The following is a 15,801-nucleotide window of genomic DNA, read 5'->3' as shown; positions in this document are numbered from 1 at the left end:
GTTTTCATCCATCAGTTATCCACTGGCTCACCGTCAACTGCTTTAAAAAGGGTTACTGTAGACACAGTAGGCTACTAAAATGGTCTAACAAAGAGTGCATAATATAACTGATAGGATGAATGCAGAGGAGATCCAAATCTAGAGCTGAAGCATGATTTGGATGTTGCGGAATAGGATATTTCAAAACTAATGAATCTGAATAAACACAAGAGTATGTTTAAAAAGCTGAGTCACTGCAATTAAATGTTTTCGCCTATTAACAAATAACATTGCTTAAAATACCACACCATGTGCTCAGAGATTGGGTTAATAATGGTTTCCACATCACCAGAAAGCATTAGATCATTAGATCAGAAATAAAGTACAAAAACATTGAAAATATAAACCATTTTCCCCATTGGTATCACATTCTGACTCAAAATCACTGTTTTGCACAACTTGCATCTAATTTATAGGACTGGAATCTGAAGAAATAAAAGCAATTTCAGATTAATCGTGATTCCCAATTGTTCAATTCTGATTTTCAAAACATACATCTGACCAGCGTAGTCCGATTCACAAACAAATGACTTATTATATGGTTCTTTTCAGTGAATCAAAAACAGACAAGTTTAACCAATGTAGTTTGATTCCCAGGAAAAAACAAATATTAAAATGTAAAATGATATTTAGAAATTCTGAATCAGTTTGAAAGAAGTTCCTGCATAATATACAGCATTAATAGAGATTTTCTTTCTATACGTAAGAATATGTTTGCTAAATGGGTTTTATAAATGAAACATAATCAAAAGAATCAAGTTGAATCTGATTCAGTACCTATCCCTACTCATTTGTGCAAATTTAAGTCAGAATATGACTCAGAATTTACAAGGAAACGATCACAAAACACACAGCACACACACACAGAGCATACATGGCCTCCTGGTCCCACACGAACACAAGGAGAAAAGGGTTGCGCAGGTTAATAAACGTTCAGCATGCTGTCAGGCGCTTCACATGCAGTTGCTTTCGAGTTGTGTTAAACTTACCACTCACGGTATATCCCTCTGTCAGGGGAGAGGAAGAAGGAGAGAGAGGAAAGAAAGGGAACAAAACACAGTTTCGAGTTAAACCACCTCTGTCTCTTATTAGAAATAAGCTAATGAGCTTATCACATATAATGTCCTTGTTTCACAGCTTATTATTCAAATAAAAGTTATGTCTTTCCATCATGCTGCAATGAACATGAATGCAGCGGGCAAAAGGGCAAGACGACAAACACTGAAAAACTGAAAAACTATTTGTGCACTTGATTAATAAGCTGCCCGTTGCTGGGGCAACTCGTGCCATGGGTGACCCGCTTTAGGCGAGCAGTAAGCCTCTGTGGGGCCTCCACTGGCCCCTCTCTGATCTCCCACTGAGAACCAAAATGAAATGTCAGTCAGAGTTTAGTGCACTCAAGTGTGGAAGTACAAAAGTAATAAAAACACACCAGACATTACTCTTAAAGCGCTATTTGGACGATTATTCTCCCCTATTTTTTATGGCTAGCTTTGTTACAGTACCATCCTGCCAGAGAAGCAACATGTCAGCAATTTTTTCAACTGGATTCAGAATCATTTGGTATAAAGCTAAGCTGTGGGCTTGGCAAAGTGCACATTCATTTTACAAATTTCTTGATACTTGGGACAAACAGCTCCATGTTCCCACTACCTACTAGGATGGAGTGAAAAACATTTCTGGAACTTCTGGGAAAATTGGCTGAATATTTCCTTGTATTCTTTGCTTTATCTGGTAAAGCGCTAAAGCAACTATCAAGAACAAACTAAACTGTGCTAGAAGGAAGTGGACTGAACTGAAACTAGTCAAGAAATGAGGTAGCCACTGGCAAATTGTTCTTAAATTCAAATAAAGCTTAAGATATAATACTAGAACAGATGGAAAGCGATTGATGAAACAGTGAAACCAACAAAGTGGTGAAACTAGGTGAGGTGCTTCCTCTCCCGCCATTCATTACTAATCCACAATAACAAAGATCTGAAAACTGAGAGACATGATGCTTCTCTGTTATACATATAGGCTACCATCCGAAAGTTTGGGGTCAGTAAGATTTTTCTATGTTTTAAAAAGAAGTCTCTTGTGCTGAACAAGGCTGCATTTATTTGATAAAAAAAAGAACAGTAGAAGCAATAATATTGCGAAATATTATAAAAATTTCAACTAACTGTTTTCTATTTGAATATATTTTAAAATGTAATTAATTCTTGATATGGCAATCCATTAATCCATTCTTCAGTGTCACATGAACCTTCAGAAATCATTCTAATATGCTGATTAACTGCTCAATAACATTTATTATTTTTATTATTAATGTTGAAAAGAAAATCTTCACGTAGTATTAAAAACTTGTGTGTCATCCTGGAATCACCTATTCTACAGCGGCTATAAACAATCTGGTCTCATCGGTTGGAAAATTTATACAAATGTGTTTTTCCAACATTGGGGCTAATTTCATGGAGTTTATTCGTTGTATATAGATCCCACTTTGTTTGCCATTTGTTATTAACATAGGAACAAATGATTGGTATTTATAATATCATAAATAATTCCTGTCTTGGAATTCCATCAGTCATCCTAAGTCCAATCAGATGAGTCCATTAAAAGCAGAAGTAAAACTAAAAAAATGGACTGGTTCCTCTAGATTTGGAGACTTATGATAGCATGAGTGAGCCAGCACACCCTGTAACATTGTCTCTGTTGATGATGTATTACTATAGAATTCTATCTACGTCACATGACAGACAATCCCAGATACCATTCAAACTGACAGATCATGTGTAACATTAAATAACACACAATTAGTGTCCAACACAAATTCTTCTCATACACTTACACACTGTTAAATATCATGACTGGCATCAACATGCTTAACTGGATCTGGACATGCGTTGGTAGTTGTAACCACACCATGCAATGAGCTGAAGGTGTCCGATTCATTTAAAAGAGCAGTCAAAATTACCTGAGCTTCTCTAGACATTCCAACACGTGCTTCTGGATGTTCTCATCCTTCTCATAGGTCTCCAGTAAAGAGATGGCATCATCATGATTTTGGCAATAGATTTTGTAAACCTCCTCCAATTCACCTTTGTAGTCCAGGAACACTTTACCTGGATGAACAAAAATGATTATGGTAAAACGGCAATATGGCTACTGATCTGAATCTATAATGCTCCATAATGCTATAATTGCTCCAACCTATTGAGTCAGTATCCTGGAGGGTCTTGTTAAGCCGACAGGAAAGGTCAATTACAGAGTTGATGTTTCCAAAGAGTCCATCAAAATCAATAGTCTGGGCCTACAGGACACATGGATATTTAAGATGAGGGTTTGAATGGTTCTCATCACATAAATACATCATTCACGCTTGTTGAGTGTTTTCTTACCTGTTTTTTCTGCAGCGGGTGAATGATCTCCTTTACACACATCTGAAGATCCTTGATGTAGTCCTGTTCTGTCTGCAGAAGCTCCTCAATGACCTTTGACCTTTTCTCCAGCATCCTTTGTTCAGGGTCTTCAGTGGTGGCCGCTGAAGCTGGGGATGATTCCAGAGACTTAGGCTGGGAGGCAAACAGGGTCATCTCTAAAGAGAGAGAAGGAAAGAATGCCCTCGTCAACCACAAACAACTTACAAATTTGAATGCCACTATTGGGGGAGTTTTTATGATATTGTGCAGAACTTTGTTTTTGATTAAATACGGTGTGAAAAAGCAACATTAGCATGATATATAAAACAACTTTATGGCTGTTGCAATCGGTTCAAATTCAGCATATCAGTTACTATTGGGTAAAAATGGGCAAATAATTAATATTGATGAGTCTTGAAGTCCTATACCTCTGGATGATGGATGGATGGACGGATCTATGCCACAATATCACTTTTATTATGCCAGTACCGACATACCGTACATTCATACCAGTCTGAATGGATTACGCTCATTTATAAAACATGAGTAAGAACAATTGAGACAAGAATTAAGCTGCCAGTAAGAATGGCAAAGAGAAGGCAGTTTGCTCTGCATGTTGCCATTGGCTGTCGAGAGGATGTCATGGCTTGGAGTTTAGTTTGACTGCTCTTTGATCTTTTCGGTCAGAACTGGCACTCAAATAGGTGTGAGGCATGAGACTGTGTGTGGGAGATCCACTCCCACGCATGGGTGCCTACCCACAATGCTGCCTGAGATGGTGCTTTATGGACATACAAAAGACTGTCAAAGCACACGGTGAGACATGGACCCTCTCAGGAAGCAGGAGGCATTTGAGATGGGGCTGGGACTTTACGATAGGAAACCCCAACAAGTTTCAAAATAAATGAAAGAAGCAAATATACTGGTGAATATGTAACTGTATTCATGATGTGTGTGTGTGTGAGCGCGCGCGCGCGTGCGTGTGTGTGTGTGTGTGTGTGTGAGAGAGAGAGTTTAAATTTCGTGTTACAGTCAATATGGGAATAATATAGAGATTCATTTAGCTCGTCTCTGGCTTAATACTTCTTAGCCATCTGATGTGGTGACTCACACTGACATCACACTACATAAAATCTTTAATGTTGCTGATTCAGTAAAGACTGATAAGAGATTTGAGCACAACCAAAAAAAGCCTTATAATTCCGTTGCACGTTTGACCTCTGAAATGTTACAGCAAAACAGAAACGGTTCATAATAGCATCTTTGGAACCTCTGTTCTGAGAGACAGGGCAACTGTATATTAATACTTAATTATTAATTGAATGTTAATATGATAAAAAGCAATTGTGCAATGAATCATGCACAATACAACCAGAGACTTTAAACAATTAACTAAAAACAATGAATAACTACTACTAATAATGTTAATTTTATGGCATCCTCTCTGTAGCTCTAGGCTTCTGTATGGTCTAACCTGTTGGCGACAAGTAAATAAGTAAAAAAACAAAACAGGATGTAATTTATAAATAACCTCTAATTTAGTTATTTTCAAATGTTTTGTGCACAACCCATTAAAGTTTGGCCTATACTAACCAAAGTTTGGTCAATGAATCATTCATCCATGCACTAATTGTTCTACTTTACAGTACACAAATACTAGCACTATAATGAAATCTGTTGTGACCCACATCTACTTAACAAGCCTAGGGTATTCATTGTTCTGAACAAAACAATCTTCAAAGAGCAAATTCTCACAATACGTTCATTCATTCAGAGAGTCTAAAATGAAAACAACTTCATTTTCAAAACTGAATCTAAGAAATCAGTCATAGAAAATGATTAACAACCATCATTGGGGGGATTTATGGTGCTTATGACTGCACAAGAGCAGAGAAAGGAAATTAAATTATGAGTAATCCACTGTGAAAAGCACAGATTTATTTTACTCTCTCTGTCATGCTGAAACATTATATTGTCCAAATAAAAAAAATTAAAAAATAAAAAAAAAAACTAAGAAAGCTCTATATGATTTTCAATAAGCTATATTTTTACTCAAGCAGAAACCTTAAACCGTTTGAGGTTTATGGTTTCCTAGAAAGAAAACCAAATCTCAAGAAACAGAGTGGAAGAGAAACTGAAACGGAGCATAAAAAGGTTCAGTATGTGGTATAGAACTGGTGCTGTGCTGCACTAGAACTAAGCTTTCATGTCAAGACTGTGTTCCAGCGCTCATGGATTTCTGTATGTGTGCCATGGTCTGGTGAATGGCAGAGAGGGTAATCACGACCAAGCACACACACATACACAATGGCTTCTCTTTCTGTCTCTGTGGACATAATTGATTGTGACATTATGTTTGGTCTGCTTACAGGGTCGTGCTCCAGCCAGTGTGTTCTGTGTTGTTCACATAGTTCCCACAATAGCAAACCCAAGGATGTCCAAAACACACACACACACACACACAAATATGGAAACACAATACCCTAAACAACTTGTTTTAAACTTAAATTGCTAATTAAATTACTTTTTATACACGTTTCTCCACATTTTTATGACATTTGATATATGTATCAATATTTGTTTTACATTTTACATTATATATTCTGCTTTTTACTTAAAGCATAATATAATTTATTATGGAAAATTTTGCAAAGCAGAAGCTAAATTCTCAGACTTTTGAGCCTCACTGTACACTGGTTTAAATATGGCTCAGGAACACACCAAATGATCATAAATCCCAATGTTTACTCTCCATAAACCACTACTGTTGAATCTGTAAAGAGCTTAGCATAACCATGGACAACTAAACTAAACATGCTGTTCATACACAAAGCCAAGAGGCGTAAACTAGTGTACACAGCTACACAACACTTCCTCTCACAAACAACATACTCCATGAATCTGACACCGATTTCCATTTCGTATTGAACATTTCGATACATCTACGCAGCAAAGACTTTTTATCTTCAGGCTTGTCTGTGTTGGCGACTCAGTAGTGCTTAAAGAAAGGACATGGCCTCTAAGACGTCACCCACCTTTTACCCTCCAAACTCCTCATCTTCACTGCCACACACAAACACACACCAGAGGTCACAGGCGATGCATTCCTCTAAAGGGGAGTGGAATAGCTCGGTCCCTCTGTATCAACAGTGAAGGCCCTCTCTAAAAGACACAAACTCTATTCTGTCCCGGCATTACCATCTGAATAAATGGGAACCTGCACCATTAAAGACAACTGAGCAAGCACAGAGACAGTTACTCACACGCTAAAGCCTGGAGCTGGAGTTTTAATGTTCTTAAACAAACTGTACTGATACTCTCATTTTGGGAGGTCTACTCCGTGTTTTTGGAGTGACCGGCTACTTGGGGCCTTGCCCCACCTCACTGGGCCTGAACTCCATCAAGATCTTGAGGATCTCTCAATGCTAAGGCTTCTTTGCCTTTCATCACTCTTAATCTGTTTCTGTTTAAAGTGGGGATATTTGTTCAGGTGTACCGGGGGGCAGGTGGGCACCCATTTTATTTTATGTGCATCAAGCTCCAATGAATTTCAAACATGATAAAACTAATATTTAATGCATTTACTTACTTATCTAGTATGGCCCATTAACAATATAATACATATATGATGCTAATAAGCAATAATAATAATAATAATAAAATAATAATAAATAAAAAATAAAAAAACACTGGCAAATAACTATATAACTGAATATTATAAAATAAAAAAATAATCAGAATAATATTATAGAATTATATAATTGATTAATTGTTCAACAAATAATTTATTTATATAATTATTGTATTTACAATTTATTTTATAGTATTCTAAAATAATATAAATTATTTTATAAAATATTATTTATAATATTAAAATAAATATTTATATGTATTGTTTTCTATAATAAACAATATTATATAGATCATTATATTATAAAAGTATTTGCCATATACATACTATATTCATGCATTTAATAGTTATTTTATATTATATTCACAATATCTGCTGCAGATTTCATTTAGCAAGAACAAATGTGCTAAAGAGAAAGCCAACCATTTTATGACTGAAAATTAAATGATAACATTGTTATTCGTGTGAAACTCTTTTATGGTCTGACCGTGCTGAGCTGTTTTTGTCCCTTTCTAGTCTAAGGTCACTTGAATTATTAGGCCTGTGTGTTCAAGACAAAGTTCACATAAGACCGCCCATTTACCATGGATACCCTTCACAACTGTCAAGAGAGTAAGTGTGAGAGCGAAAGCAGCAAGTTGTTGCAAGCCACAAAAATCCAGTCTTTCAGACAGATTTACGGCCCTAGTCAGAATTAAGAACGAAGTAAACAGCTTGGAAAATGACAGTATGTTGCATTTAAAGCTTACAAGGCTTACAAGTACAGTTGAAATCCTGCATGTACAAGGAATTAATGAAAAAATAATTTCAAATACTTTACACAGGAAAAGCAAGAGGGCTAAAACTTCTTTAAAAAACTATTAGTTACACCACACACTTTCAGTCTCATTCTGGTGCAGAACCCTGCGTCACAGAAACCTGTGTTTTTTGTTTTGTTGTTCAAAAGGCTGCAGGTTCACATTCTAGTTCTCCGTTGTAGTCAGTCAGATGTCTGATTTGTGTGGGATGTGACACCCATAATAAACATGAGCAAGCATTCCAATAACATCTCCACATCCTCTCAGATGCATGCTTGTTTCAAAATTCCTTTAAAAAAACCTTACTTTGAAATTTAAATAAAGGACACTGTTTGCTGACAAGACTAAGAACAAATTAAATGTTGTACCCTTGCAAGTCTACATCATTTTTAGCGTATCTACAAAGTCATGAAAATGAATGTTAAGTGGAACTCTATTGCAGAGATCTAGACTCTTTCTGAGGCAATCCATTATTATTTTATTTTTCTGAGAAAATAAAAAATAGTGCTATCAATCAATAAAAAATTAACTAGAAAATAAAAAATAGTGCTATCAATCAATAAAAAATTAACTAATCAAATTTTTTGATTTAAGTGAACTTAAAACAATCTTCACATAAATGTATTATAATTAATATCATAGTTTGCTACCTGTTCCCCTTCAGCATGTAGGAAATGAACAGAAATTGAATCAAGTTATCAAACACTAAATACTAAATTAAAGGTGCTGTAGGGAACTTTTGTAAAAAAAAATATTTTTTACATATTTATTAAACCTGTCATTATGTCCTGACAGTAGAATACGAGACAGATAATCTGTGAAAAAAATCAAGCTCCTCTGGCTCCTCCCAGTGGTCCTATTGCCATTTGCAGAAACTCCATCGCTCCCGGTAAAAAATAACCAATCAGAGCTGTGGTCGGTAACTTTGTTTGTGTTCAAAATGTAGAAAAATGTATATAATAAGCGAGTACACCATGAATCCATTTTCCAAACAGTGTTTTTGGCTTGTCCTGAATCACTAGGGTGCACCTATAATAAATGTTTATATTCGGACTATTTTAGATTGCTTCGGGGATACCTCGGCGGAGTAACCCAGTACCTTTGTGATTCTTCATAGACATAAACAGAGAGAAGTAGTTCCGGCTACGATGTTCTTCCGAAAGACGCAAGCAGTTCTGTTTATTAACCGCTAGAGCGTCAAATTTCCCTACCGCAGCTTTAAATATAGATGAATCCTTAAAGCTACAAAAGTTATTTATTTCCTTTTTTTTTCTTTTGTTCTTTGATTAACAGACATCACAGCAGTTGGGTAATAAGGTTATTTTGGCTGCTTTAAGAGCTGCTGCTGCTGAACATGACATGGATCTTACACGCATTGTATTTTCTCACAACTCTTTACCTTTTCTGTCATGCTTAGTTCACCCAAAAATGAAAGTTATGTCATTAATTACTCACCTTCATGTCGTTCCAAATCCATAAGACCTTCATTTATCTTTGGAACATAAATTAAGATAATTTTGATTAAATCCAAGAGCTTTCTGATCCTCCATAGACGGCAAGGTAACTACCACATTCTAGGCCCAGAAAGGTACCAAGAACATCGACAAAATGGTCCAACTGTAATTCTATGAAGCTATGATTACCACTGATGTTACATGGACCATTTTAGCGATGATCTTACTAAGTTTCTGTGCCTTGATTGTGGTAGTTACCTTGCTGTTGAGAAACAGCTCTCGGATTTCATCAAAAAATATATCAATTTGTGTTCCAAAGATCTTACGGGTTTGGAATGCCCCTGTGTTGTTTGTGTTAAATATTTTTAACGTGCTAAAATAAAAAAATCATTGCATGCGTTAACGCATTATGACAGCACTACAAATAAAATTTATAATTATATTATAGTATGTTTTACAAGTACTCTGAACAAAAAAAGTCAAATCACTGCGCACAGTATGGTCAGGAGGCTTATGCTGTGTTCACACGAAATGCGAATAGAGTGTCTGGCACGAATGATTTCAATGTTAAGTCAATGTAAAGACATGTTTACGCGCGTCTGTAGGTCTCGGGGTGCGAATGAGGCATTTAGTGCGGCGCGGTAAACGCGAATTCGCCTCGTCCGCGCGAATGACGCGAATTGGGCTTTTTGTGCACTTAACATTTGACGAGAATTCGCGTCTGCCATTAGAGTTGAAAAATTTTTACTTTGGCGTCAATTCGCGCCGCATTAACCAATCAGGAGCCTGCTCATGAGTCACTCATTCAACATGGAGGAACGACTGATGTTGTCAGTGAGCAGTCAGCCGGAGCTATATGACACAAGACAGGAATAAAAAGGACCTCGCTTAGACAAATGTGTTGTAAATACACATTTAACTTTTGAGTCACGTACATGTTTATCGAGCCGCTGCCTTCCCGCCATTTTTCACAACTATTTTCCCTCTAATATAGCCTACAGCTACTTTTCGCTAACAACATAATGTGTTTATTCAGAGGAAGCGTGCAGGAAAAAGTGGAAAATACCCGAGTGCTCGATCAACATCAGCGATCTTGCAAACAGACAACCGCTTTGCACTTGCCCCTCACACAAAAAGCGGATTTTGCCTCGGACGCGCATCAATTTCGCTTCTAACTCTTGTCTATTTTGCTCTAGACACGTGAATGCATTCAAAATGTTCAAGTGGCAAACTAGACGTGGTAGATGCAAATTTGACGATCTATTCGCGTTTGGTGTGAACGCAGCATTAGATCCTTAAAAATATGAACTTCTGGTCTCAAAAGAACACAATGTACTGCACTCCTTGTGTTTAATTAATTTTACATATCAAGCAGCTGGCAATACAGTTTGTTTAGCTACTGTGACATTTCAGTTGTTTTCTTTCATAATATAATCAAGAAACCCTGCATGTCCCCCTTGCAACCTGTCTAGACTCATTACAAATAACATCATCAAAATCTCATCATTATTCTGGCTAATCTTGTTATTATGCTTGAATATCAGCTTCACAAAACCCCTTCTTTCCCACAGAACTCTTGATTCACATAATCTGATAAGATCATGCTCATGACTCAACTTGCATATTGGTATAGTCATTTAGTTGTATATAATCCCCTTAACAGGCTGAGATTAGCATTACAGAAATATGATGTAATTGCATTTATCCTAACACTCTGTTTAAGCACAAAAAGGAAGGCATGATATACAGATCCAGTGAGAGCCCTCCCATTACGGTTACACAAAGAGGAGCTTTTCTACTATAATAGTTATTCATGCAATTACTCTCAGTCTCAACACATGGGTAAATATTCGGTCTCATGTTAAAAAAGCAGTAAATCAAGGGCAAAACCAATGGTGTTTGGCACGGAGCTGTAATGTAGCATATGTATTTCAGGGTATGTATAAGAGCTCCTGACCTACATTAACTAGCTTATTCCCTCCTCAGCCAGTTACTTGATGCTTTTGTCTTCCAAGCTGGCCACTGACTTAATGTTGTACAAATGTTGTGAGAGGGTTGGTTGAAGGTTTTCACCTAATCCCCTTCCAGCCCACTGGCATGGGCAGCTGCACAAGGATTACAAAGACCAACAGCAGGCAACTAAATAGATAAAAGCACACCAACACACACACACACACACACACACACACTTATTTGTATATTATCAGCAGGCTGGTGATTGTTAGTACTAAATAACCTCAAAAATCCAAAACAGAAGAACAAATTCTGCCAAGCTTGAAACAGATGAACTCAGACTATGAGTCAGGCTGGGCATACTCTTCATGGTGCCCCAAACTAGTAAGAGGTCTTTGAAGACTATAATGATTGGGAGGAGGGTTCTGGTACCAGGCACATCCTAGTCCCAGAGATCTCCCCTGGAGTCTCTTTTCCTCCTGTTCCTCCACACCGAGGTGATGACTAGAACACTGGGCTATAGAGGATTACCCTGGGCTGAACTGACCACCTGCCCTGTATCAGACCTGACAAGCCAGACGAATCTCCCACTGAGACACCCATGGCAAGCACCCATCACCAATCACTGAAATAATAACAAACAGTCACCTCATGCTAAAAAGCACTGATAAGGCTACTATAACTGAAGACCATTCATTCTTGACTGTCAGTGAAAACTGAAGAAGTAGACAAAATGTAAACAGTAAAGATATAGATCTGGACCCAGTTTGAATTTCCACAGCATCAAGGTTAGGTCATACAAATTTATGAATGAACCATTCATTTTAAAATCGTTCTGGTCTACTGACATTTGCTATTAAATTAGCTTCAAACATTACAATGCATATGGTAACTTATTTAACTCTACAATACGTAAATCAACTTCACCAGCTAATTACTCCTCAAAAGTGATGCTATAGAAGTATTGAGAGCTACCACAAAATCAGAAAAAAACCTAAAGATGGTTTCTCTGAAATATAAAGTCTATAGAGTGGCAAAAGGGACTGTAAAATCTGATGCAAAATGGTACTTCTTGGCATTGAACATTTTGTTGTTTTTGTCTGAAGTCACGGTACCAAAACACATAGTGGTTGTCAAACAAAAGAAAAAGACTGAAAAGGGGAGGGAGGGAGGAAGAGAGATACAGAGGACAATTGGGAGACAGACAACAAAACTTCTGAAAAGTAATTACACCCGTTGGACCAGTTCCCCCCTCCCTGTACGTTTCCAAGTTCACCTCTAAGGAAAAAAAACATGTGAAACTCAGCTCCACACTGCCAGCTTTAATAGACACTCTCAAAGACATGCATCCCTATGCATTAAGATGGTGACTGCACAATCGACACCTTTGGTATTTCCTGAATTGATTTGGAGATGTCCTAATGCAGAGCTCCACAACAAGGTCTTAGAACTGGCCATAGTACCATTACTGCTGCTACGGTAGTGATAAATGACATTATTTGTGCCCTGGATAAAAAACAGCAATGCACAGCCTTATTTGTAGATTTATCCAAGGCGTCTGATTTATTGGATCATGAATTGCTGCTAAACAAACTCGGCAGTGTTGGTTTCAGACCAAGGACATTGAATGTGTTGATTTGGAGGATCTCAAATCTGATTTTATTGATATATCTAAAGGGGTTCTCCAGGGTTCCATTTTGAGACCTATTTTGTTTTCTATTTATATAAATTATTTAGGTAAGGACGCTTTAAGCTAATAAATAAATAAATTGTATTTTAAAATGTTGTCTTATTGCATGGCTGCTACCATGGCCAGGTCTCTATTGTAAAATAGTTTTTTATCTCAATAAGACTTCCTGGTTAAAAAAAGGTAAATAAAAAAAAAAGGTTAAAAGAGAGCTATAAACATAAGTGATATCCATGTGGACATTTCTACAATTGTTAGTTGACTCATTCGGTTACATCAAACAACACCTACAGCTACCTCAAGGTGTGTTTTGCCCCTACTCTAACCTCAGATTTATTTTCATAGTACTGGATGTGCTACTGTTTCCAATGTGCTTTACCTTGTTTCTTTTTCCTGTTGGTGGCAAACTCTGACTTCCTGAGAGAGCAGGGTGCTGTCTTCCTATAGAAGCTGTTTCTGTCAAGTGAACCCACGTAAACAGGCTTCCGTGTCTGGCCTTGACCTTCCTTATCCAGTTTTCCTAAACCCAGGCGATCATGGTACTGGTCCTTGTAATCATAACTGAATTTATCAGGATCCTCATAAGACCGTCTCTCTTTCGGTGTCTGCTTTTGATAAGCATCCTTTTCCCATTCCTTGCAGTGTCGTCCACTGCTGTGGTCAGTACTGCAACCCTCTTGTCTATGTTCTACTGAATTTAACCTGATCTCTCTGCAATTGTCATACTGATAACTCTCACAACCCTTGTTTTCATAGCAGTCTTTAACACCACTATCATAATGTTCATCTTTCCAGTAGTTTCTATCATCCTTTTCTCTGTAATCACATTGGTCTCCCTCTCTGTACTGATAAGAGTCTTTTTCTTTAGGTTCAAAGCGATCCCTCTGCTCAGGCTGGCCATTTTCTCTGTAATCATACCGGTCTCTCAGTTTGAGTTCATAGCAGTTACCTTTCTTTTCTCCTGTTCTTTCACAGTTGTCATCTTTCCTAAACTCACTGCAGATCTTCTCCTTTTCTTTGTAGTCATAGTAATCTCCCTTTCTTTGTACATACCGGTCATAGTCTCTTCGATCGATTGAATCCGTCACTCTATACTGATAGCTGTCACCTCTCCTACGGCCTTCCTCACAGTAACTACGGTCATAGCGGTCCCCTTTTCTATCATCATTCTGGTCTTTCTCTCTACGATCATAGCACTCATAATCGTAATTTTTTCTAGAGCCGTAGTGGTCTGCTTCTCTATATCTGTACCTGTCCTTTTTCCTGGAGTCGTAATATTCATGTTTTTTACTGTCATAGTACTGGTCTTCGAGGTCATAATGCTCAGACTTATCCAATTGTTTATGGTCATAGTAATCCCGGCCCCTGCAGTCCCCATCTTTATAATTATCAGGCTCCTTATCGTAGTAGCCCTGGTTATCTCGATCAAAACTGTGCGCATCCCGATCTCTGCGACTGTAAGGCTCCTGACCCTCACAGTACTCATCTGATTCCCAAGAGTGGTACCGGGCCACATAGTTAGGACATTCTTTACTCCTTGGGCTCTGTGCAAAGTCTCTGTGGTCAGCATAATCCAGTTCTTTCCGGTGCTGATAGAAACCGTGATTGCTGGTCCATTCTTGTGGGTTCCTCGGCTCTTGGTACACTGCTTCTGGTGACTGATAGAAGAACTGTTTGGGAGGGACCTCTTGGTAAGGAACCTTGTCCCAGTCCTCATATTCCCAGCATTGTTGACGGCACCCACTGGCTTGTCCGAGGTAGGCCTGGTGCTCGCAATCTCCTGGTGCGGGTCTAAAGTCCTGAGGACACATGACTGACTGCTGCTGAAGATGTTGCTGCTGTTGAAAATTCAGCATTTGTATGCGTCTCTCGTTTTCCCAGCCCTCACTCACCAACTCTTCGACACTCTTACCTCTCTTGGGAGGAGTCCTGTTAAAGTCCCAGGGCACTGGGGCAAATGTCATAGGGTGTCCTAAGACCACCTGTCCCTTCATAATGGCCATGGAAGTCCACAAACAGGGCAAGCTGTGTTAGCCCAGATTTCACATTCCAGGTCCAGATGTAGACCACTCCACCTAAAAGGCATTCTAAACCTCTCTGTCTCACGCTAACTCTCTTTCTCAGACAGCCGACTGAACAGGACTGTCTGGTTTAGAACTGAGAAACTCAATCTCTCTCTCTCTCTCTCTCTCTCTCTCCGTTTCTCTCTCTCTGCCTACCCAGCCAATAGGAGGAAGAGAGAGAAGGAGGTGGGGGAGGGAAGAAGCAACAACTGAGAGGAGGCAAAGGGGAGGCATTTAGGGTTAATCATTGTACGTAGTCACATGAATGGATTACAGGGAAGCTGTGATTGGCTGAAGTCTCTATTTGCAAGAAAACACAGGCTGGACTTAACAAAAGAGGAGGGAGTATTATCCTCTTTATTCCACTTCTCAGGTGTTTTTTAAACTTGGCATTACTCATGAGCAAAGTTGTATATGTCCCCTAAAGACTCTCTTTGGGCTGTTGTGCAACTAGAACAGGGATCTTGAATCTGTACTATTTCAGTTTCTGCTTGTTTTTCAAGAAATTTAGGAGGTGTGTATATGGTTAAAAAAAACAACCTGATGCACTAAATGATCTGTCAAAAGAAGAATCAGTGCATTATCTGCACTAACATGCTCATCATACATTTCAGAGAAACAAGGTTCCCATGAATGTCATAATCTTTGTCATTCATGTTTCAACAAGCTGACCTGGGATAGTTAGGCACAGGCTGATTATTCCAGAGAACACCGTTCACTGTCGAGTGCCTGCACACTGCACAATGCACCATTGTTATGGGATGCCCCTGGTT

General features: G+C 38.2%; 1 pseudogene; it reads right to left on the bottom strand.

Moving 5' to 3' along the window:
- The window catches only part of LOC113069506 (dynamin-binding protein-like), a 42,761-nt pseudogene that overhangs the window by 5,809 nt on the left and 21,151 nt on the right, over positions 1–15,801 (bottom strand).

Source organism: Carassius auratus, unplaced genomic scaffold (genome assembly GCF_003368295.1).
Source record: "Carassius auratus strain Wakin unplaced genomic scaffold, ASM336829v1 scaf_tig00001679, whole genome shotgun sequence".
In the NCBI taxonomy this organism is placed as follows: Eukaryota; Metazoa; Chordata; class Actinopteri; order Cypriniformes; family Cyprinidae; genus Carassius; species Carassius auratus.
Note: the sequence above shows the minus strand (reverse complement) of the source record. Positions and strands in the feature narration are given on the sequence as shown.